Source organism: Budorcas taxicolor, chromosome 11 (genome assembly GCF_023091745.1).
Source record: "Budorcas taxicolor isolate Tak-1 chromosome 11, Takin1.1, whole genome shotgun sequence".
Classification (NCBI taxonomy): domain Eukaryota; kingdom Metazoa; phylum Chordata; class Mammalia; order Artiodactyla; family Bovidae; genus Budorcas; species Budorcas taxicolor.
In genome coordinates this window covers 74,380,071-74,403,369 of record NC_068920.1, presented here as the reverse complement: position 1 = coordinate 74,403,369, position 23,299 = coordinate 74,380,071, and the positions used below count along the sequence as shown (strand labels likewise).

The 23,299-nt window shown below is 38.5% G+C and overlaps 1 protein-coding gene across 2 annotated transcripts in view; it reads left to right on the top strand.

The window, feature by feature from the left end:
* The window catches only part of MEMO1 (mediator of cell motility 1), a 110,850-nt gene that overhangs the window by 25,295 nt on the left and 62,256 nt on the right, over window positions 1-23,299 (top strand). The window lies entirely within an intron of this gene.

Below are 23,299 nucleotides of genomic sequence, written 5' to 3'. Positions count from 1 at the left end.
ACTGCTGACTGTCTAAATGGGCGAAACTTTATTAAAAAAAAATTTTTTTTAATGGTGTTCCTGTTCTGTTTTAAGAAAACTCAGTGTACCTCTTAGCACTTTTAAGATTTCACTACCCATTTCTATTACTCATGATCATTGTTTTGTTTTTCTTGATGACATGTGGTTATGAATACAAGATTGAGTTAACTTAGATTTTGGTATTCTACATCTGTCCATAAATTTTTTATCAGTTTATTGGTATTTTGTACTTTGAAATGGTAAATTTATAGAGATCTTGAAGCCATGAGAAAACAAATGTATTCATATGTTTTAATTTTTACTTAGAAGCCAATTTGAGTCATTAAAAAGGTGCATAACGGATATATGTAAGTATCCGTTACATAAATCATCTTGTTAGGTATATGTAATTTTTTAAAACAGTTATGTCTTGAATATGAAAACAAAGAATAGTTTTCCAACCAATATCATGTTAATTGAAACTAATTTTCACATGTTTAAATTGTTAACTGTAAATGACGAGATATACTGACCTTGCTTCTTTGCTGAGTATCAGGCAAAAACATAGTGAGTTGGAACTTCCCTGGTGGTCTAGTGGTTAAGACTCCGCACTTCCACTACAAGGGGGACAGATCCATCCTTGGTTAGGTAACAAAGATCCTGCATGCTGTGCGGTGCGGCAAAAAACCCCCCACAAAAACCCAAAAAACCACCCAAATGTAGTGGATAAAGTGCCCTTATTTAGTATTGCAGAGCGAGGTGTATATTTTATGGATGTCTGTGACATTGAAAGTGAAAGTCGCTCAGTCATGTCTGACTCTTTGCGACCCCAGTCCATGGAATTCTCCAGGCCAGAATGCTGGAGTGGGTAGCCTTTCCCTTCTCCAGGGGATCTTCCCAACCCAGGGATTGAACCCAGGTCTCCCTCACTGCAGGCGGATTCTTTACTAGCTGAGCCACCAGGGAATAATCCCAAGAATACTGGAGTGGGTAGCCTGTGCCTTCCCCAGGCAGATCTTCCCAGCCCAGGAATTGAACCGGGGTCTTCTGCATTGCAGGAGGATTCTTCACCAGCTGAGCTAGGAGGGAAGCCCTCTGTGACATTAGGCAGGTACAAAAAATTAGAGTTAGAGGAGGAGAGAGAATAATTAGCACTTTCTGATTTACTGACTTCATTTTTATCATACTATGAGTGAAGATTTGTCTAAATTATCTTTGTTTTATTGAGGTAAATTTTAGATAATATAAAATTAGCTGTTTTAAACTGTCACAAATTTTACAGTTTCATGTACATGAAATAGCCCCATGAGGTGAACCCCCAGAGACAGAAAGCAGATTGGTGGCTGACAGTAGGTGGGGATGAGGAGTCATTGCTTAGTAGGTACGGGGTTTTCTTTGGGGATTCCGAGGATGTTCAGGAACTTGGTACAGGTGGTGGTTTCACGAAACTTTCTGTTGAAATATTGGGTATTGGGAATCCTCCCAGAAAGTTTCCTATGTAATTAATACAGTCTTAAATGGCTAACTGGATCTAATAACTAGCTTTTCTATAGAAAAGGTAGATGGTATTGAATTATTTATAACATTTATCTAAAATAAACATTATTAATAAATATTAGTGAAAATACGCATATAAGATCAAGTCAGATTGGTATTTTACATTTTTTAGTAGTTTACAAACCCATATTTTTCCAATTTTTTTAGTTTAAAATTTTGTTATTATGAGTATACTGTAAATTGAACCAGAACTCTGATTTTTCTAGAGGATGAAAACATGTTAAAAACCTGGAATAGAAATATCCTGTTTAGAGAGAGTATGTATTTACTATCTAAAATTCTATCTATTAGGGACATTGACAGTAAAATTGGGATGAAAACAAAAAACACAAATAGAGATTAAATTGTGAAACAAAACAGTTTGTATGTCAAGAATTCTGGGGGAAGCATAGAGTTTGGAATGTAAGAATATGAAGTTGAAGGTAGTTTTATAATCAAGGAGATAAAAAGTGAAAGAGGAGGAGGAGGCCTCCTTTGTAATTAATCTGAGGCACTTGGAGGATTTATCACACTGCAGTTTAGTCTTAAGTGAAGTCACTCAGTCGTGTCTGATCCTTAGCGACCCCATGGGATTTTCCAGGCAAGAGTACTGGAGTGGGTTGCCATTTTCTTCTCCGTCTTAAGAAAGCAGAGCCAAATAAATGGAAGGTTTCTACCAGGAGAAGAAAGTGGCAACCCACTCCAGTATTCTTGCCTGGAGAATCCATGGACGGAGGAGCCTGGCAGATTACAGTCGATGGGGTCGCAAAGAGTCAGACACGACTGAGCGACTTTGCTTTCACTTTCTTTGCTACCAGGAGATGGAAATCTGCTAATACCAATAGGGTAGCAGGCAGTGCAATATTCAGACTTCCAGGTCAGGAGATCAGCAAGGGAGAGTTCTGAGCAGAATCAGTGAAACCAGGGTAGAAGCTGTTTGCAGTCTGCCCTGCTGGGGTGTTGGTAGCTCTGGGTCCCTTGGTGTTAATTGAAGCCAGGCAGAGTTTAGGTCTGCAGATGCATCCTGTTGCCAAGTGAGAGAAAATCAGATACTTCAAAGGTGAGATACCTGGAACTGTTTGAATGAGGTAAGATCATTTCAAGGGCTGGCCAGGGGGAAGATATTTAAGGATAGATAATAGGAAGAAATAGAATAATCTTCAATGAAGTGCTTTTATCTGCTAGGTTTAGGCTTGATATTTTCCTGTATATTCTGATTTAGTCTTTTTGAGTTAGGCTTTGGTGGGGGCGGGTGGTGTCTGAATTTTTATTAATTACATCAGCAGTTCTCTTGAATATGGCTCTTGGACCAGGGGTTGAGACACAGAGGCAGGACTCTTGACACTTGGTTAGCATTTGTGAATTTGATTCCTATTAGCTAGTCCTCCTGGGCAGCCCCTCATTGTTCTGAGGCCTCAAGTGGCTCTCCAAGATAATATTTGAGAACAGAGGTCAGAGGGTAATTTGATAATAACTGTTTTCAGAACATATATAAACAACAAATCAAAAATTTTAAAACCTCTGCTAAACACCAACACATTAAAAAAACCATAAAGTTTTACTTAGGAATTATGTTTTTATTAGAAGTAGTTACTATTGATTACCAAATGATTGGGAACTATTAACATTTCTACATGGCAATTTCATTTAATGAAATTAGGCCGATAACTACAAAACAATTTAGTATTCATTATTTTTCGCCTTCCTTTATAGAACGAAGTCCTGGATTATCCTATATTTATACAAAGCTTATTGCCCATGAAGAGATGGTATTGTTAGGAAGGAGCTAATTGCATGTGGAACTTGGAGATTTTTTTTTCTCACTTTTTAAATGAGATTGAACCAGTTGAGCTAATGTTTGTTTAATACTTTAGGAAAGAAAGGGTTAAGAGAGTTGGCTTTAAGGAAACACATGTTTTCGTAAGTGTTATTCCATCTAATGTTAAACCACCCCAGGAAGGCAAGTGTTTTATCCTCACCTCTATAGAAAAGGAAACAAAGACAGAAAGTTCAGGTCACATACTCAGGTCTTTTTGGCTTTGTCTCCTTTTCTTTCCCTCGTGTTTATGGTGCTCTGATTTCTAAAGTTCTTTACACCTCTAAAAATCTGTGATTTTAATGAAGTGAACAAGATGATGAATTTTCATTTACCTACGGCTCAGACAGTAAAGAATCTGCCCACAATGCAGGAGACATGGGTTCGATCCCTGGGTCTGGAAGATTCCCTGGAGGAGGAAATGGCAACCCACTCCAGTATTCTTACCTGGAGAATTCCATGGGCAGAGGACTGGCGAGCTACAGTCCATGGGGTCACAAAGAGTCAGACTTAATGACTAACACACACAACATGGAACTACAAAATTATAAGCCCATTGCCTGTGTGTTTCCTCTGTACCACTTAAAGTTGCCCTGCACATCATATTGCCCCTACATTTCTTTAACACACATCCCAGAATATCATTTCATCTGTAGACATTTCAGTATACATCTCTAAAAAACGTACCCATACTAATACTATCACTGTTAAACAACCATTAATTCCCTCATATCCAGTTACTGCTCACATTTTCCTGTCATAATTTCTTCGTAGTTATCTGTTTTCTTTTGGGGAGGCTGGGTTGGTTTTTGCTGCTGTGCAGGCTTTTGTCTAGTTGCAGCGAGGGGGCTACTCTCCAGCTGTGGTGCGTGTGCTTGTTGCAGTGGCCTCTCTTGTGGAGCACAGGCTCTCGTGTAAGAAAAGTTTCCAGCAGCTGCAAACTCCTGGGCTCTGTGCACAGTCTCAATAGTTGTGACGCTGGGGCTTAGTTGCTTTGTGGCGTGTGGTATTTTCCCTGGATCAGGGATCAAATACATGTCTCCTGCATTGGTAGGTGAATTCTTTACCACTGAGCCACCAGGGAAGCCCCCATAATTTCTTTTAAAACTGTTTTTAAGTTTGGATTTAAATAAGAGCCATACATTTTAATTGGTTGATATAGCTCTTATGTATTAAACATTTATTTTATTGTTTTTTTAAAAATAGAGTTTGTTTTCAACACTTTTAGGTATATAGCAAAATTGAGCAGAAGGCGCAGAGATTTACCGTATAACCCCTGGTTGTCCAATTGTTCCATCACCGTTTGCTGAAAATTCAGATATCTTTTCTCTGTTGTATTGCCTCTGTTCCATTGTCAAAGATCAGGTGACTGTATGCATGAGGGTCCTTTTCTGGGTTCTCCATTCTATTCCATTACTCAGTTTGTTCTTTAATCAACACTACACTGTTTTGATTGTTGTATCTGTATATTAAGTCTTGGAATTGGGTAGTGTCGATCCTTAGCCCTCCAACTTTGTTCTTCTCCTTCAGTATTATGTTCCCTGAGTTTTTGTTTTGTCAGGAAGTAACAAATGTCTGGCTGTCTTCTTTTTGGTGATGTTGGTAGTCCTCTGTGATCATCGTTTAGATTTATTAATGTGTTAGGGCTTGTAAAGTGGTGATATTTTTTATCATTCTACCTTCATTTATTATCTCTAACACTTCTTTAAAGGAATACTTTCTATCCTTGATTTTTTTGGCTATCCAGAGGAACAGTTAATATAGAAGTAGGATGAATAATGCTTGATTTTTTTAATTTATTTACCAGTTATCAAAATAATGAATCGGTTCCCTAGCAGTATCCAAAGGTAACTGGCAAATGTCTTCAAGGGTCATTGGAAACGCAGACTTAAAAGATGCTCAGATTGCCTCATCTCTAGCCAGTGGGAGCCTCTGGTTCTTGAACCCTTTCAGCATGGCCTTGATAGGCTTTGATGACTCTTGCTTTCTGGTGTGTTAGTCTGTGTTCTTCAGAGAAACACAGCCAATAGAATATACCAGGATATATCTCTCTCTTTATCTCCATCTCTGTATCTGTAGAAAGAGATTGCTTATAATGAACTTGTTCACGCAGCTTTGGAGACTGACAAATCCCGAGGCCTGCAATAGGCAAGCTGGAGACCTAGGAAGGGGGGTGGGTGTAGTTCCAGTTGAGGGTCCAGTGAGCTCAAGACCTGGGGAGCCAGACCTGCAGGCTCGATGTAGAATTCCCTCTTCTGGCAGAAGGGCCAGCCTTTCTGTTCTGTTAAGGCCTTCAACTGATTGGATGGGGCTCACCCATATTAGGGAAGGTCATCTACTTCACTCAGTATGCAGATTCAGATGTTAATCTCTTCTAGAAACACCATCACAGACGCACCCAGAATAATGTTTGACCAAAGGTCTGGCACCCCATAATTCCGTCTAGGTGACGTACTAAATTAACCACTACATCTGGTGTAAGATGTTCCAGGCTTAATTTTACATTTCCTGTTTTCCCAAGGAACCCAGACCTTCTCCTAAACAAAATTGAAGTAAAGTAGCAAAGTCTTCTAAATAATGTTATCAATTAATAAGTGCCATCTGATGATTCTTTTAATGATGAAAATACATTGAGATTCATACTTCACAAAACTTTAAGAGGCTTTGTAGGGAATTCCTTGGCAGTTGAGTGGTTAGGCGTTTTCACTGTAGTGGCTTGGGTTCAGTCCCTGGTTGGGGAACTAAAGCAGTTATCCTCCAATTAAAAATAAATGAAGAAAGAAAGGTATAATTTCTTAAGAGTAATTAAGTTGTCTTCAGTGTTACTTAATTTTCTTCATTTTCTCACTTTTGGGAAAGAGTTTCTCGATGTCTGTCTGTTCTGTCATTCCTACCTTGATCTTTCTTAGTTTCTGATATAACATTTGAGGAAAGTATAGAATGAAAGCTGATGGCGTGGATTTATACCTAGTAAAGTGAAAGTGAAGTTGCTCAATCGTGTCCGACTCTTTGTGACCCCGTGGATTGTAGCCCACCAGGCTTCTCCATCCATGGAATTTTCCAGGCATGAGTACTGGAGTGGGTTGCCATTTCCTTCTCCAGAGGATTTTCCTGACCCAGGGGTTGAACCTGGGTCTCCCGCATTGCAGGCAGACGTTTTACCATCTGAGCCATTGATAATTATCTTCTGTAAGCATCAGCCTAAATATCTACCTCTTAGTATGTTACAGTAACGTGGAACTACAGACATAATTGAGTTTACCCTTTTCATTTTACAGAAGAGGAAATTGAGGCTTAGCTCTGTAGGAAAGCTAGGGCTCACTTGGATCACTTGCATTCAGATTTGGCAGTGTGCGGTGGCATTCAGAGACAGACCAGTGTGACTGAAAGATCTTGACATTGCCATTTATTAGCTGTATGAACTTGAGGAAACATATTTTTTTGATCATGCCATGTGGCACGTTGGATCTTAGTTCCCCAACCAGGGATTGAACCCGTGCCCCTTGCAGTGGAAGCGCAGAGTCTTAACCACTGGACTACCGAGAAGGTCCCAGGGAAACTTTGTTTTTAAAATTTATTTGTAAGCTAGAGATAATAACTATGTGATATGATTACTATGACAGTTAACCAATAATAACATTCTAAGGAACGCAGTACTGTGCCTGTCACATTGTGCTGTTGTTCAGTAGCTAAGTCATGTTTGACTCTCTGGGACTGCATGGACTGCAGCATGCCAGGCTTCCCTGTCCTTCACTATCTTCCTGGAGTTTGCTCAAACTCATGTCCACTGAGTTGATGGTGCCGTCCAGCCATCTCTTCCTCTGTCGCTCCCTTCTTCTGCCCTCAGTCTTTTCCAGCGTCAGAGTCTTTTTCCACTGAGTCTGCTCTTTGCATCGTGTGGCCAAATTATTGGAGTTTCAGCTTCAGCATCAGTCCTTCCAATGAATATTCAGAGTTGATTTCCTTTAAGATTGATTTGATCTCCTTGTAGTCCAAGGGATTCTCAAGAGTCTTCTCCAGCACCACGGTTTAAAAACATCAGTTCTTTAGTGCTCAGCCTTCTTTATGGTCCAACTCTCACATCTGTACATGACTTCTGGAAAAACCATAGCTTTGACTATACAGACCTTTGTTGACAAAGTGATGTCTTTACCTTTTAATACACTGTCTAGGTTTGTCATAGCTTTTCTTCGAAGGAGCAAGTGTCTTTTAATTTTATGGCTGCAGTCACCATCTGCAGTGATTTTGGAACCCAAGAACATGAATTCTGTCACTGTTTCTACTTTTCCCCCTTCTGTTTGCCATGAGGTGATGGGCCCAGATACCGTAGTCTTAGTTTTTTGAATGTTGAGTTTTAAGCCAGCTTTTTCACTCTTCTGTTTCACCTTCATCAAGGGGCTTTTTATTAGAGTGGTATCATCTGCATATCTGAGGTTGTTGATATTTCTCCCAGCAGTCTTGATTCCAGCTTGTAATTCATCCAGGCTGGCCTTAAACATGATGTACTCTCCATAAAAGTTAAATAAACAGGGTGACAATATACAGCCTTGTCATACTCCTTTCTCAATTTAGAACCAGTCTGTTGTTCCATGTCCAGTTCCAGCTGCTGCTTCCTGACTCACATACAGGTTTCTCAGGAGACAGGTTAAGATGGTCTGGTATTTCTATCTCTTTAAGAATGTTCCATAGTGTGTTGTGATTCACACAGTCAAAGGCTTTAGTGTAGTCAGTGAAGCAGAAGTAGATGTTTTCCAGAAATTTCCTTGCTTTTTGTATCGTCCAACAGATGTTGGCAGTTTGATCTTTGGTTCCTCTGCCTTTTCTAAACCCAGCTTGTACATCTAGAAGTTCTCGGTTCACATACTGCTGAAGCCTAGCTTGAAGGATTTTAAGTATAATCTTACCCTCATATGAAATGAGTACAGTTGTATGGTAGCTTGAACATTCTTTGGCATTGGAATGAAAACTGACCTTTTCCAGTCCTGTGGACACTGCTGACTTTTCCAAATTTTCTGACCTATTGAACGCAGCACTTTAACAGCACCATCTTTTAGGCTTTTAAATAGCTCAGCTGGAATTCCATCACCTCCACTAGCTTTGTTTGTAGTCATGCTTGCTAAGGCCCACTTGACTTCACGCTCTAGGATTCTGGCTGTAGATGAGTGACCACACCATTGTGGTTATCCGGGTCATTAAGATGGTAACAATGACCATATATGTGAGACAGAAGAGACACAGATGTAAAGAACAGACTTTTGGGCTTGGTGGGAGAAGGCGAGGGTGGCGTAATTTGAGATAATAGCATTGAAACATGTATATTACCATATGTGAAATATATCACCAGTCCAGGTTTGATGCATGAGACAGGATGCTCAGGGCTGGTGCACTGGGATGACCCTGAGGGATGCGGTGGGGAGGGAGGTAGGAGGGGGGTTCAGGATGGGGAACACATGTACACCCATGGCTGATTCATGTCAGTGTATGGCAGAAACCACTACAATATCGTAAAGTAATTAGTCTCCAATTAAAAAAAAAAAAAGACCTTTTTTGTATAGTTCTTCTGTGTATTCTGGCCACCTCTTCTTAATCTCTTATGCTTCTGTTAGGTCTTTACTGTTCCTGTCCTTTATCATGCCTATTTTGTATGAAATGTCCCCTTGATATCTCCAGTTGTAAGTACACTGTAAGATCTGGTTTTTCCTGTCCTCCTCCTTTTTTAATCTTTAAAAAATATTCCTTTATTTATTTGGCTCTTCCAGGTCTTAGCTGGGGCATGTGGGGGATCAGCTCCTGGACTAAGGATGGAACCCAGGCCCCCTGCTTTGGGAGTGCAGAGTCTCAGTTACTGGACCACCAGGAAACTCCCTGATTTTTCCTGTTCTTGTTTGCAGTTGTTTTCTTGCCTCTTTTTGAAGTGAATATCAAGTGTATCTAAAGTAAATGAAAACAGTATACTTTTGTTGCATTTGTTACCTTGTTCATGGTGTCTACTTAGCAAATGTTTTCTTTTTTTTTTTTTTAAGCCTTTATTATTTATTTTATTTCTTTTGACTGCATGGGATCTTTGTTGCTTTGCTTGGGCTTTCTCCAGTTGCAGGAAGCAGGGGCTCCTTTTCGTTGTGGTGTGTGGGCTTCTGGTTGTGGTGGCTTCTCGTCGCAGAGCACAGCTCTAGGCACGCCTGGGCTTCAGTAGTTGCGGCACACAGGCTGAGTAGTTGTGGCTTACAGGCATGATTTAAATGGGCTTCAGTACTTGGGGCGCAAGGGCTTAGTTGCTCTGCGGCATGTGAAATCCTCCTGGACCAAGGATCAAACCCATGTCTCCTGCATTGCCAGGCAGATTTTGGTCTGGTCCTTTTCTTAACTTTCTGAATGACAGTTACTAAAGTTCACATTCAGAAGATTTACTTTTAGTCTGAAGTATTTTATCCAAAATAACTTTTGTTGTTATATTCCCATTTATTGTCATTATTTAAATATTAATCACAAATGTTTTAAACCATTTTGTGTGTCATTAGGGTAGATTTTAAACATGTTGATGCTTGTATGCTCCTGGAGCAAGCAGGATTGTTTGGTCAGCATTAATGGATGTTTAAACGTTGCTTTTATGTCCTTAGATGAAAGCTATGTTACCAATATTAAATGTTAGTAATTTTAATTATCACTTTCCTTTTTAATATGAAATGTTGGCTTCAATTTCTATAGAACTAGCTACAGGATTGTAAACCTGTAATACATGTTTAAATGTGAATATGTAGAAAAAACCTTAAAACTGTTTATCTTCCAAAAATTTTTGCTATCTATTTTGGATAATATTCCAAAAGCATACTCAAATGTTGACTTTCCCATGACATTAATAGATGGCTTGGTTTATTGAGAGGTATAAAAATATGATTGCTAATGCCGGTAGGTTAAGGTTATATTTCATAAAGTGAGTGAATGGATGTATTTGAAGTGTTGGAGACTTCAAATTAGGAGAACTAGAGGTGATGAAAAAGAAGGCAATGATAGTTGCTTTCAGTTCTTCTTGGAGTGTTTTCATTTGATGACTCCATCTTTTTGTAATTTATCTTGTCTGTAACTACTTGTATATGCAGGTTTTACTCCCAAGCCCTGGAAAGTAATTGTTCTAAGATTACTGATTTCTCAGAGTCACCAAATATATTTCTTGGCATTTTTCGGTTCTCATCATGCTTGTTTATTACAGACTATTGGATTAGATTCTGCTAATCTTCCTGAAGATCTTACCTCTTTGCTTTCTGTGTACTTTATTTCCCCCTAGTCTTGTGTTGATCTCCTTGCCCACTTTTGCTGGGTCAGCTTCATACTCATACCTCTGTCCTAAGACAGTTTTTTAACGTTTGTGTTGTCAGCATTGATATGTACACGTTCATACTTAACCATCGTAATTAGATGACTCCAAAATCTGTTTCTGTCCTTTTTTTCTGCATTTAAGACTCTTATTCTTTACCAATTGGATATCTTTATCTGGTTGCCTTATTGTCTCCAGAAGCTTTCAGTGTGTCTGAAGTCAAAGTCTTCATCTTGGAACAAACTTCCTGGTCTTAATTGTGTCACTGGCAGTGTACTGTCATTCCTCTACCTCCCAAGTTTAGTCGTGATCCATTCTTTCACTCACCCCTTTCTGATTTATTTAGGCACAAAGGTCTGTCTTCTGATTTTGCTGACAAAATTTGGGTAATGTTGGTTTATAGAATTGATTGGTTGAGTAGTTATCTGTATGTCTTTCAAATTGGCTAAGTGTAGAGGGGTTTGAAAGAGCGTTTTTTATTTCTTTAATAGAGTTTTTGTGGTGGCTATAATTTAAACGAAAGTGCTAGTGACATTATCTAAGGCCTCTTAAAGGAGCTAATGCCTGAGCATGGCTGTGAGGCTCTCAGAACTTTTCTGGTTTGATCTTCTGGGACTGGGAGAGATTCCACTTGGGTTTAAACCAGGTGTTCTTCAATCTGGGCAGGTTTTAGATTAACACATTTATTTCAGTATTAGGCAGCTTGATGAAAACAGTTCAAATGATATGGAAAGTGTTTGGTAGAGTGGATGCACACATGTACCTTCACTTTCTTGCTTAACCATGTCCATTAGTTTCCAAACTTAGTTTTACCCGTAAATCATCAGTCTCAGAACTCCTTAGAAGGCCTTTTATTTTGATGGCTTTTCTGACCAATTATCTTTGTCTTTTCTTATCTGATACCTGGCATGCCCATTTCTGTTCACATTAGGCATGTTTTCTTGGCTAGTTATCAAGGAAAAACTTGCTGAAATTCTTTTTGCTTGCATCTTATGGTTGCAAAATCAGAAACAGTCTTTAAATCAATGAGCTGGCACACGCAGTACCAACAATTGTGAAAAAAAGGAAAGAGGCCTCAAACATGTCACAGCAAAAGTGCAAAAACAAAAATTGTGGTAGATTATTGTTAATTACTTCAAAAAGTAATAATGACTTATCTAGATTGTCTGGTACGTGATTGCTGTGGACAATAACTCAAGTACCTGATAGAAAAATTAAAAAAAAAAAGAAAAAACAAACTGTTGAAGGTGTTGCATTTTCAGGGAAAAAATTATAAAAAGAAAGATATTAGTAATCAACTATACTTCAATAAAAATAAACTGAAAAAATACTACTAAAGTGTTTAATGTTCTCTTTTCTGGACCTTTCTTTTCTAGATTGTTTCTCTATTCTTTGATTCTATCTACCAGAAATCTGGTAATGGATATCAAACCTAGGAAGGCTTCCCTGGTGGCTCACTGGTAAAGAATCCACCTGCCAATGCAGGAGACACAGGTTCCCTGGGTTGGAAGATCCCCTGGAGAAGAAAATGGCCACCCACTCTAATCTTCTTGCCTGGGAAATTCCACAGACAGAGGCACCTGGCAGACTACAGTCCATGGGGTCACAAAAGATTCAAATATGATCCAGCGACTAAACAACAACTATCAAACCTAGGGACGTAAAGTGAAAGGGGGAAGTCCCTTCTTGGTAACAGGGAAGTATTGTCAGATTGGTCCATATATATGTATCCCAACCCTCTGATACATATTTTATTGGTCCAATAGCAAGTCCCAACAATTTGGGTTTATTTATTTTAACCTAGATTAGTAATGTAGATGTTATTTTAGGTTTAACAGTGATTTGTTGTTTGGTTTAGTGTTTATAAGTTTTTTTCCATGTCATTTTCATTTGGAATATGAAAATAGATCCAAGAACGTGGTATAGCTCACTGTCTGTGTCATCTTTGATCTCTTTCGTCAGTGTCTTATATTAGTAGTTTTCTGAGGACCGGTGTTTTGGCTCCTTAGGAACATTTATTCCTAGGTATTTTATTCTCTTCATTGGAGTGGTAAATAAATGGGATTATTTCCTTAATTTTTCTTTCTGATCTTTCATTGCTAGTCTATAGGAATGGAAAAGATTTCTGTGCATTAATGTTGTATCCTGCAACTTTACCAAATTCATTGGTTAGCACCAGTAGTCTTCTAGTGGCATCTTTAAGATTTTCTTAGTATGAATATCATGTCATCTGCAGACAGTGACAGTTTTAGTTTCTCTTTTCCATTTTGGATTCCCTTTTTTTCTTTTTTCCCCTTGATTGGCATGGCTAGGACTTCCAAACTGTGTTGAATAATAGTGATGAGAGTGGGCATCCTTGTCTTATTCCTGACCTTAGAGCAAATGCTTTTAGTTTTTCACCATTTAGAATGATGTTTGCTGTGATTTTCTGTATATGGTACTTATTGTATTGGGGTAGGTTCATCAGAGAAAGTATCTGCATAAAATTCACAGAAAAATTCTTCACTCAAAATTTTGTGATTTATCAGTTTTGAAAATTTTATGGTAATAAACTTGCAGTTATAATGTACAAAAGGTTGAAACCAAAACCTAAGGGAACAAACAAAATGTGAATGATAGTAACAGTCATAAGTTGTATAATGAACTTTTGGTCAGTTTTAAGCTCTGATAGCTTGGCATGGTGATGTTAAATGTATCAGTCTCTAAAAATGTATTGATACATCTCTGGTCAATAACATTTGGGTAACAAAAGATGTATTAATGTGTCTCTGGTCAAGAATTGTTAATATGGAGTATCATATTGATTGATTTGTGTATATTGAAGAATCCTTGTGTTCCTGTGATAAATTCCACTTGATCATGTAATCCTTTGTAACATGTTTTGGAATTCAATTTGTTAATATTTTGTTGAGAATTTTTCTGTGTTCATCAGTGATATTGGTCTGTAATTTTCTTTTTCTTGTGATTATCTTTTCCTGCTTTTGGTATTAAGGTGGTGATGGCCTTGTAGAATGAGTTTGGGAATGTTTTTCCTCTGCTGTTTGTTTCAGAAGAGTTCGAGATGGATGGTGTTATTAGTTTTTCTCTAAATGTTTGATAAAATTCACCTGTGAAGCCATCTGGTCCTGGACTTTCGTTTATTGGAAGATTAAAAAAATTCTTTTATTTGTTTTCTTGTTGACTGTGCTGGGTCTTTGTTGCTGTGAATGGTCTTTTCGTAGTTTTGGCGAGCAGGGGCCACTCTTCATTGCGGTGCACAGGCCTCTCGTTGAGGAGGCTTCCCTTGTTGTGGAGCACAGGCTCTAGGCATGTGTTGGAGCCCACGTAGCAGCTGCAGCACGCAGGCCCTGGGGCTCACAGGCTCCAGGAGAGGCAGTGTCTGGGTTCAGTGGTTGTGGTGTATGGGCTTCATTTCTCTGAGGCAGGTGTCCCTTTCATTGGCAGATGGATTCTTTACCACTGAACCACCAGGGAGGTCCCTCTAGGTATTTTTTGATTTCCTCTTTGATTTCCTCAGTGATCTCTTGGGTATTTAGTAACATATTGTTTAGCCTGCCCGTGTTTGTGTTCTTCCAATTTTTGTTTTCCCTATAATTTCCAATCTCATAGAATTGTGATTGGAAGAGATGTTTAATACTGTTTCAGTTTTCTCAAATTTACCAAGGCTTGATTTGTGACTGAAGATGTGATCTCCTGAAGAATGTTCCATGTGCACTGGAGAAGAAACAATATTCTGCAGCTTTCAAATGGAATGTCCTGTAAATATCAATTATGTTTATCTGGTCTGATGTGTCATTTAAAGCTTGTATTTTCTGTCTGGATGATCTGTCCTTTGGTATGAATGAGGGTGTTAAAGTTCCCCAGTATTACTGTGTTACTGTTGATTTCCTTTTTTATGACTGTTAGTGTTTGCCTTACGTATTGAAGTGCTGCTATGCTGGGTGCATAAATGTTTATAATTGTTACACCTTCTCCTTAGATTGATCCCTTGATCATTATGTAGTGTCCTTCCTTGTCTCTTGTATTACTAATAGTCTTTATTTTAAAGTCTGTTTTGCCTGATTTGACTGTTGCTACTCCAGCTTTCTTTTGAGTTCCATTTGCATGGAATATCTTTTTCCACCCCCTCACGGTTAGTCTGTGTATGTCCCTAAATCTGAAGTGGGTGTCTTGTAGACATCATATAATGGGTCTTGCTTTTGTATCCATTCAGCCAGTCTATGTTTTTTGTTTGAAGTATTTAATCTATTCACATTGAAGATAATTATATGTATGTTCTTATTACCATTTTCTTAATTGTTTTGGGCTTGTTATTATAGGTCTTTTTTCTTGTGTTTCCCACCTAGAGAAGTTCCTTTAGCGTTGCTGTAAAGCTGGTTTGGTGGTGCTGAATTATTTTAACTTTTGCATATCTGTAAAGCTTTTAGTTTCTCCATTGAATTTGAATGATATCCTTGCTGGGTAGAGTAATCTTGATTGTAGGTTTTTCACTTTCATCACTTTAAATATATCTTGCCAGTTCTTTCTGGCCTGATATTCTTTCCCATATTAAGGAAGTTTTCCACCTATAATCTCTTCAAATATTTCCTCAGACTCTCTTTTTCTTCTGAAACCCCTATAATTCAAAGATTGGTGCATTTAATGTTGTCCCAGAGGTCTCTGAGACCGTCCTCATTTCTTTTCATTGTTTTTTCTTTACTCTGCTCATTGGCAGTTATTTCCACCATTCTGTTTTCCAGCTCACTTATTCGTTCTTCGCCTCAGTTATTCTGTTGTTGATTCCTTCTAGTGTATTTTTCATTTCAGTTAATGTGTTTTTCATCACCATTTGTGTGTTCTTTACTTCTTCTAGGTCCTTGTAAACATTTCTTGTATTTTCTCAATCTGTGCCTCCATTCTATTTCTGAGTTTATGGATCATCTATTAATATTACTCTGAATTCTTTTTCAGGTAGGTTGCCTCTTTCCTCTTCATTTATTTGTTCTTATAGGTTTCTAGCTTGCTCCTTCATTTGTAACATATTTCTCTGTCATCTCATTTTGGTTGATGAGTTGGGCTGTGTTCCTGTCTTACTGATTGCTTGGCCTGAGGTGTCCAGCACTGGAGTTTGGAGGCAGTTGGTGGAACTGGGTCTTGGTGCTGAGATGCGGACCTTTGGAAGAGCTCACATGGATTCATATTTCTTAGGGTTGAAGTACTCTGTAAGTTCAGCAGCTTGGACTTGGTGCTTCTACCACAGGGCCTTGGACCAGAAAGAAGGCTGAGTGCCAAAAAAATAGATGCTTTTGAACTGTGGTGTTGGAGAAGACTCTTGAGAGTCCCTTGGACTGCAAGGAGATCCAACCAGCCCATCCTAAAGGAAATAGTTGTGAATATTCATTGGGAGGACTGATGCTGAAGCTAAAGCTCAGATACTTTGACCACCTGATGCAAACAGCCAACTCATTAGAAAGACCCTGATGCTTGGAAAGATTGAAGGGAGAGGATGAGATGGTTGGATGGCATCACTGACTCAATGGACATGAGTTTGAGCAAGCCCCGGAAGATGGTGAAGGACAGGGAAGCCTGGCCTGCTGCAGTCCATGGGATCGCAAAGAGTCGGACATGACTGAGTGACTGAACAACCACCACCACCACCACAGGCGCTTAGGCCCAAGCCCTGACCTGTTAGGAGATGAGAACTTCACGTCCTCCTATTCTGCCATCTTGACCGTTGGTATCAGAAACTTATTTTGAGCAGTTACCTGAAAATTGTTTCCTTGTGTGGAAAGTTATCCTATTTCTGATTCTTTCCATTCAGGCAGACTCGTTTTATTTTCCCATAAATTGTGTGTTTGCATTTGGTATCAAATTATCCAGATTGGGTAGTAGTAACTGGTTGGTTGTAACTCAAAGAAACATTAAAAAAAAAATTTTAGTTGCAGTTGGGAGAAAATAACAAGTCCTGGTTATTTATGCATTAAAGAAGTATTGTGGACTCAACGTTAAGCATTTGTGCCACTTTAGCTTCTTGCTTTTTATGATTCTGTTTCATGTTTCCTAATTAGAGCACTTGACCCTGGTGTTAGAGGGTAAATGTGGTGTATCTTCTTAGGGCCTCCATTTAAATCACAGGTAGGAGCATGGGAGTTTTGAAATTACTATGGATATTGTATTGTCATTTAGTTTATTACATTCACATAAATTTTGGGACTACGAAGGTGTTAGAGTTTGTTTATCATCCAGTTTTTATGAATCTTGAATTTATTTTCCTTTGTCATCAGGGTTGTTCGAGTGGAAAAGCTGGTGAGGCATTGATTGAAGTGAGAGGTTAGAAACACTATTAAAAATAAACATGTATATTTTAAGGAATAGTGGATCACTTATGGATTCAGTGAGCTACAAGGGAAACCCTCAAATAGTTTAGAGACAACAATTCATGCATTTTTATATTGCTAATTTATAGATTATGTGATTTATTTATGGAGTGGAGACAGTTCGTCACCAAGGGTCTGTTATGTTAGCTGCGTTCGTTCATATACTCATTCATACAGCATGTTCTTGCACACATTAATGCTCTTATGGCAGTGGTCCCGCAAAGTGTGTATCACAGTCACTGCAGAGTTTGCTAAAAGCTTGTTAAAAGCTGTAGGTACCATCCCCAGAGACTGTGGTGACATAGTGATCTCTCTTTAAAATAAACACATTGGATGATTCTGGTCTGTAGACCACTTTTTGACTATTATAGGAGAAAGAATTATTGTTACTAAAAGGTTAAAAAAAAATACCCCATTACTTAAAAAGATTTAATGGCAGGAGAATGTGAAAGTATTTATGATTGTGAGTGATTTAAAACTTAAGCATAATACATAATAGGCTTGGTTTTGAATTTGACTTATCTCCTGTAAAGGCCAGTAGATGGTAGTTGTTTGCTAAACTTCAATAATGGATAACTTGGGCACAATAAAGGGTAAAAATAGTGGAGACCTAGTATATGCTGAAGAGATCAAGAAGAGATAGAATGAATACCTGGAAGAATTGTGTAAAAAAGATCTTAATGAGCTGGATTACTACGATGGTGTGGTTAGTCACTCAGAGCCAGACATTCTGGAGTGCGAAGTCAAGTGGGCCTTAAGAAGCACTGCTGTTAATAAAGCTAGTGGGTGTGATGAAATTCCAGCAGAACTATTCAAATCCCTAAAGATGATGCCATTGAGGTTTTGCATTCATTATGTTAGCAAATCTGGAAGACTCAGGAGTGGCCACAGAATGGGAAAAGGTTGGTCCTCATCCCAGTTCCCAAGAAGGGTAGTAACAAAGAATGGCTCACCATCGAACAATTGCACTCATCTCCCACGCTAATAAATCTTGCATGCTAGGCTATTCATCATTATGCGAACCAATAGCTTCCAGATGTCCAAACTGGGTTTAGAGACGGAAGAACTAGAGATCAAATTGCTAACATTCACTGGGTTAAAGAGAAAGCAAGGGAATTTCAGAAAAACATCTATCTCTGTTTCATTGACTGCACTAAAGCCTTGTGTGGATCATGACAAACTGTGGAAAGCTCTCAGAGAGTTGGGAATACCAGACCATCTTACCTGTCTCCTGAGAAGCCTGTATGTGGATCAAGAAGCAACAGTTAGAACCCTGTATGGAACAACTAATTGGTTCAAGATCAAGAAAGGAGTATGACAGGGCTGTCTGTTGTCACCCTGTTTGTTTAACCTGTACACCAAGCACATAATGAAAAATGCTGGGCTGAGTGAGTTACAAGCTGAATCAAGATAAGCAGGAGAAACATCAACAATCAAAGATATGCGAATGATACCACTCTTAATTGCAGAAAGCAAAGAGGAACTCAAGAGCCTCTTGATGAGGGTGAAGGAGGAGAGTGAAAGAGCTGGCTTAAGACTAAGTATTAAAAAACTAAGATCATGCCATCCAGCCCCATTACTGCATGGCAAATGGAAGGGGAAAAAGTGGAAGTAGTGACAGATTTCCTCTTCTTGGGCTCTAAAATCTCTGTGGATGGTGACTACAGCCTTGAAAACAGAAGATGATTGCTTCTTGGCAGGAAAGCAATGACAAACCTAGACAGTATTTTGAAAAGCAAGAGACATTACTTTGTTGACCAAGGTCCGTATAGTCAAGGGTATGGTCTTCCCAGTGGTCACGTACGGTTGTGAGAGCTGGACCATAAAGAAGGCAGAGCACTGAAGAATTGATACCTTCGAGCTGTGGTGCTGGAGAAGATTCCTGAAAGTCCCTTGGACAGCAAGGAGATCAAACCAGTCGGTCTTATGGGAGATCAATCCTGAATATTTACTGGAACGACTGATGCTGAAGCTGAAGCTCCAGTATTTTGGTCATCTGATGTGCACAGACAAATAATTGGAAAAGCCCCTGATGCTGGGAAAGATCAAGGGCAGAAGGAGAAGAGGGCATCAGAGGATGAGATGGCTGGACGGCATCACCAATGCAATGAACATGAACTTGGGCACACTTTGGGAGATGGTGAGGGACAGGGAGGCCTGGCTTGCTGCAGTCCACGGGGTTGCAAAGAGTCGGACTCAACTGGGTAACTGAACAGCAGCAACAACTGTAAAGGCCAATAGATAGTAATTGTTTGTTAAACCTTCAGTATTCTACCAGTCACAAGTTACCCATTATTAACACCATGTTGCTATTCCATGGTCTAAGTAGAAAATACATATCTTAAGAGTCAATATATATATATTTTAGTCATTTTAATTGCTTTGAAGAAATAGAATGATTTATTTTGAAATGCCAGATATAATTGAGGTCAGGCATTAAATTTTAATTTTTATCAAATGAGAGAAATGAGGTGAGGGTATGGTAAAACAGGTGTTGTTCATGCATGGTGCATAATTATGAAGGGATGCAATTTTGGATAACAATTTTAATACATGTTTTGAAATCTTAAAAAGATTCACATTGATTTACATGGTAATTCCATTCTGAGAGTCTCCAAAGGAGATAATTGAAAATATGAAAATAGAGATGTGTGTTATAGAATTATTTATAACTGCACAAAAACTTAGAAAAAATCTAAACATATTAGAGTAATATTTAAGGAAACCAGTGATCCATTTACACAAAGAAATCTTATTTAACTATAAAATGTTAAGTGTCCATAATATAGGAAAATACTTATGTATTGTTATGTAAATAAAAGCAGTTTACAGAATTGTCTATCATTTTAAAGATTAGCAGGAAAGTTGGAAAATATTAATTTTGGTGTCATAATTATAGGATTATTGTTTTACCCTTGTCTTTATATGTGTTCCCCCATATTTTTTTTTTTATGATGAAGAAATAGCAGATATAAATCAGTATATTGATATTTAAAGAGAGTTGAGGTGAGACACTATAACCAGGTACTCTCAAGGAGTTCAGTGGCAGCATTTGATAAGGATAGGGAATTTGTTTGTAAATAGATTCAGAATAGTGATTCCAAGTTAATAGACTGTTAAAGGAATCAGTGCTGAACCCATTTTTCAGATTATGGTTTTGTAAATCACCTCAAGGGAGGAGTACACGGTGATCCTTCAAATTTTAAATCCCTTTTAGGTATGAAATCCAATGGAATTGGTATTAACTATATGAAAATTTTTTAAAGACTAGATGAGTGGGCAGGAATGTGGTTAAGTGATAGCCACTTGACCAGATATGAGTTGGATGGTGTGCACTGAAGATTGTTCACTGGATAGTTATTTGCCCTGATGAATTGTATTCTGAACTGCAAAGTTTAGCAAAAATTACAAACAAATTCTTATGTTTGTAATTTTAGTGGGTAATAAGGAATCCAAGATATTTGGATTTGGTCTGACCCTTTGAGGTTTTTATCAAGGAGAACAATAATTTTCTTTACAACAAGATTGTTTCTGTGTTTTTGGTTTGCTATGTACTGCTCTGGATGGGCTTGGGGTCAGATTCAGTCAGACAGTTCTTGTGTTCCCAAGGGCATGTTATTTTCTGTGTGAGGAGTCTTGTCATAGATACATAAAAACAAATAGCATCCCTTGAGATGTATCTAAAAATAAAATACTTAGTTTTGTAAAAAGCATAGCAATAAATTCTAAGTATATGATCAAGGTAAGACAACAGTAAAGAGGGAAAGGATTTGCGGAGAACTGCTGAAATGTTACTTTTTAAATTAAATGAGATGGTTATATTCAGGAAGCCTTTTGAGAAACAGTTTTGGTTACAGCTAGTCTTTGATGATTTTTTTCACTGTTCTCCATTGAAATAAAAATACCAGAATATTGTGGAGAGTGCGGTTTTCATAGTGCTACTATATTTCATTGATTTAAAGATATAGATTTCCCCATATTTTAGTATTTCTGAAATTGAAATGCGTTTTGCAGTCGGTGGCATCTTTAAATCATTGTCAGTTGTGAAATGGTTATCACTGCCTACATATACCCAAACTCAATAATTAATCCTGTTGGTATGACTAGATAATGCAACCCATTGGTGTTTCAGGTAACATATCATTTAAGGAAGAGATGAACAGGTCTGTGTTGTCTTCTGAAACCTGTTAGTTGCACTTTCTGGTGATACCTTTTGGTTTGGTAACATCAGGAAAGGTGTAGCATCACAACTTGAACAATGTGTGTCAGTTGCTTGAAGGAGAATTCTGAGGCAGTAGAGGAGCATTTTAAAAAGAAATATCACATTCTACTTCCTTAAATGGTACAGAGGATGATATTATGGAAAAACAGGGTCATTGATGACTGAGTTAAAAAGAAATTTAGAAATCAGATTGTGAATATGAAGAAAATTTTAAGAATATTTTGAATTCATTTTGCTTTTGTTTTTACATAAATAAACATGAGTGCTATAAACATTCATATCTAAATTAAGAACTTTTTCAATAAATATAACAATTCTGAGAAAGGAAACAATTTTATTTTTGACAAGTAATAAGCTTGAATACAATGCACATCACCAGCTGTCTGCTAAGAGATTGCAAAGACCTAAAGAACACTTATCCTTTTATACAGCTAAGCAGATAAAATCCATTCCATGCATATTCTTAGGATAAATAATAAGTAGTGCTCAAGAAAGAGGACTTGACAGCAACATTTGTCACACATCGTTCATTCTAAATTCGCTTGGTAATCAGGGTGACCATAATGTATTAGCTAATTGCTTTATCCCAGGAAAAATAAACTTACGTATTTTTATGACAGGAAGTAATTTAGCAACTTGGGGCTAGGTGACCCTCTGAAGTTAGGCTCCTATCCTCCTTGATGATCACATTTCAAAGAGATGGCTACTGGGTCCTTGAGAAAGATGGTCCTGAGTTGCTTGTTAGAGGCTTGTTTAGCCTGTCCTTTTTCTTAATTAAAAAAATTTAAATTTGCATGCCGATGATAATTATCTCATACAAAGGGACAAGTCAGAGCCGGAGAAAAGGATAGTTGGAAGAGCAGAGTCTTTGAGAAAGGAAGACAATTTGGGACCCAGTGCAGAAGTAGTTTGTTTTTCTTTTGATAGGAGCAGGAAAAGAGGAAGAGGAGGTAGTTCTCTTCTGAGTTTAGGGTGACTAACATTCAGGTTTGCCTGGGACTGAGAGAGTTCCCAGGACACCAGACTTCCAGTGCTAAAACTGGTGAAGTCCTGAGCAAACCAGGGTGGCTGGGTATTCTGCTGCTGCTTGTTTTTCCTTAACAAAGTGAAAAGGTTGATCATCTGCTGGGAATGGGAAAGGGATGACGGTTTAAGATAAAAGGAGAAGCTATATGAAGTAATTCTTTATCTTAAAGATGAAGGAGCAAATTCCCTAGGTCGTTGTGGTATGATTTCTGGGCTTTGTCTCCTAAGGGTCTTCTGAAATTTATGAACATAATTTCAAAGTTCTTATGGTTGTGTTTCTTTACAGTCTTATTCAGCTATTCAGGTGGAGGTGCTGTGTTAGGTGGAATGCTGGTTTTAACTATGATTTGCCTATGATGGAGGAAGAGAGGAGCAAAGGAGGAGGCCACAGGCAAGGAGATGATTATAGTGATGGATCATCAAATCTCAGGATAGGTGTAAGAAGTGGAGAAGAGAGGATGAGGGATAGTTGGCAAAATGACTCCAACAGACTTTTAGAAGTGAACTGGAATAATAGGAAGTGGGATAATAATAGAGAGTGGGATGCCTGAACCTGAGATTTTTGAGGTGGTATAGTTCCTGGTTTGGATAAGGCAATGGCACCCGACTCTGGTACTCTTGCCTGGAAAACCCCATGGATGGAGGAGCCTGGTAGGCTACAGTCCATGGGGTCGCTAAGAGTCAGACACGACTGAGCGACTTCCCTTTCACTTTCCACTTTCATGCGTTGGAGAAGGAAATGGCAACCCACTTCAGTGTTCTTGCCTGGAAAATCCCAGGGACGGGGGAGCCTGGTGGGCTGCCGTCTATGGGGTCGCACAGAGTTGGACACGACTGAAGCGACTTAGCAGCAGCAGTTCCTGGTTATTGATATGATATGGGAATAGGGGCTGGAGTGGATGGCAGAAACAATCACTGAGTATTGTAATGATCACACTGTAGATGTGATTTTAGTGATTAAGGCAGGTTTTGGTGCTCCAGAAATATTCAGTTATTTTCTTTTCATATACTGTTGTTTTCTGTTTGATCAG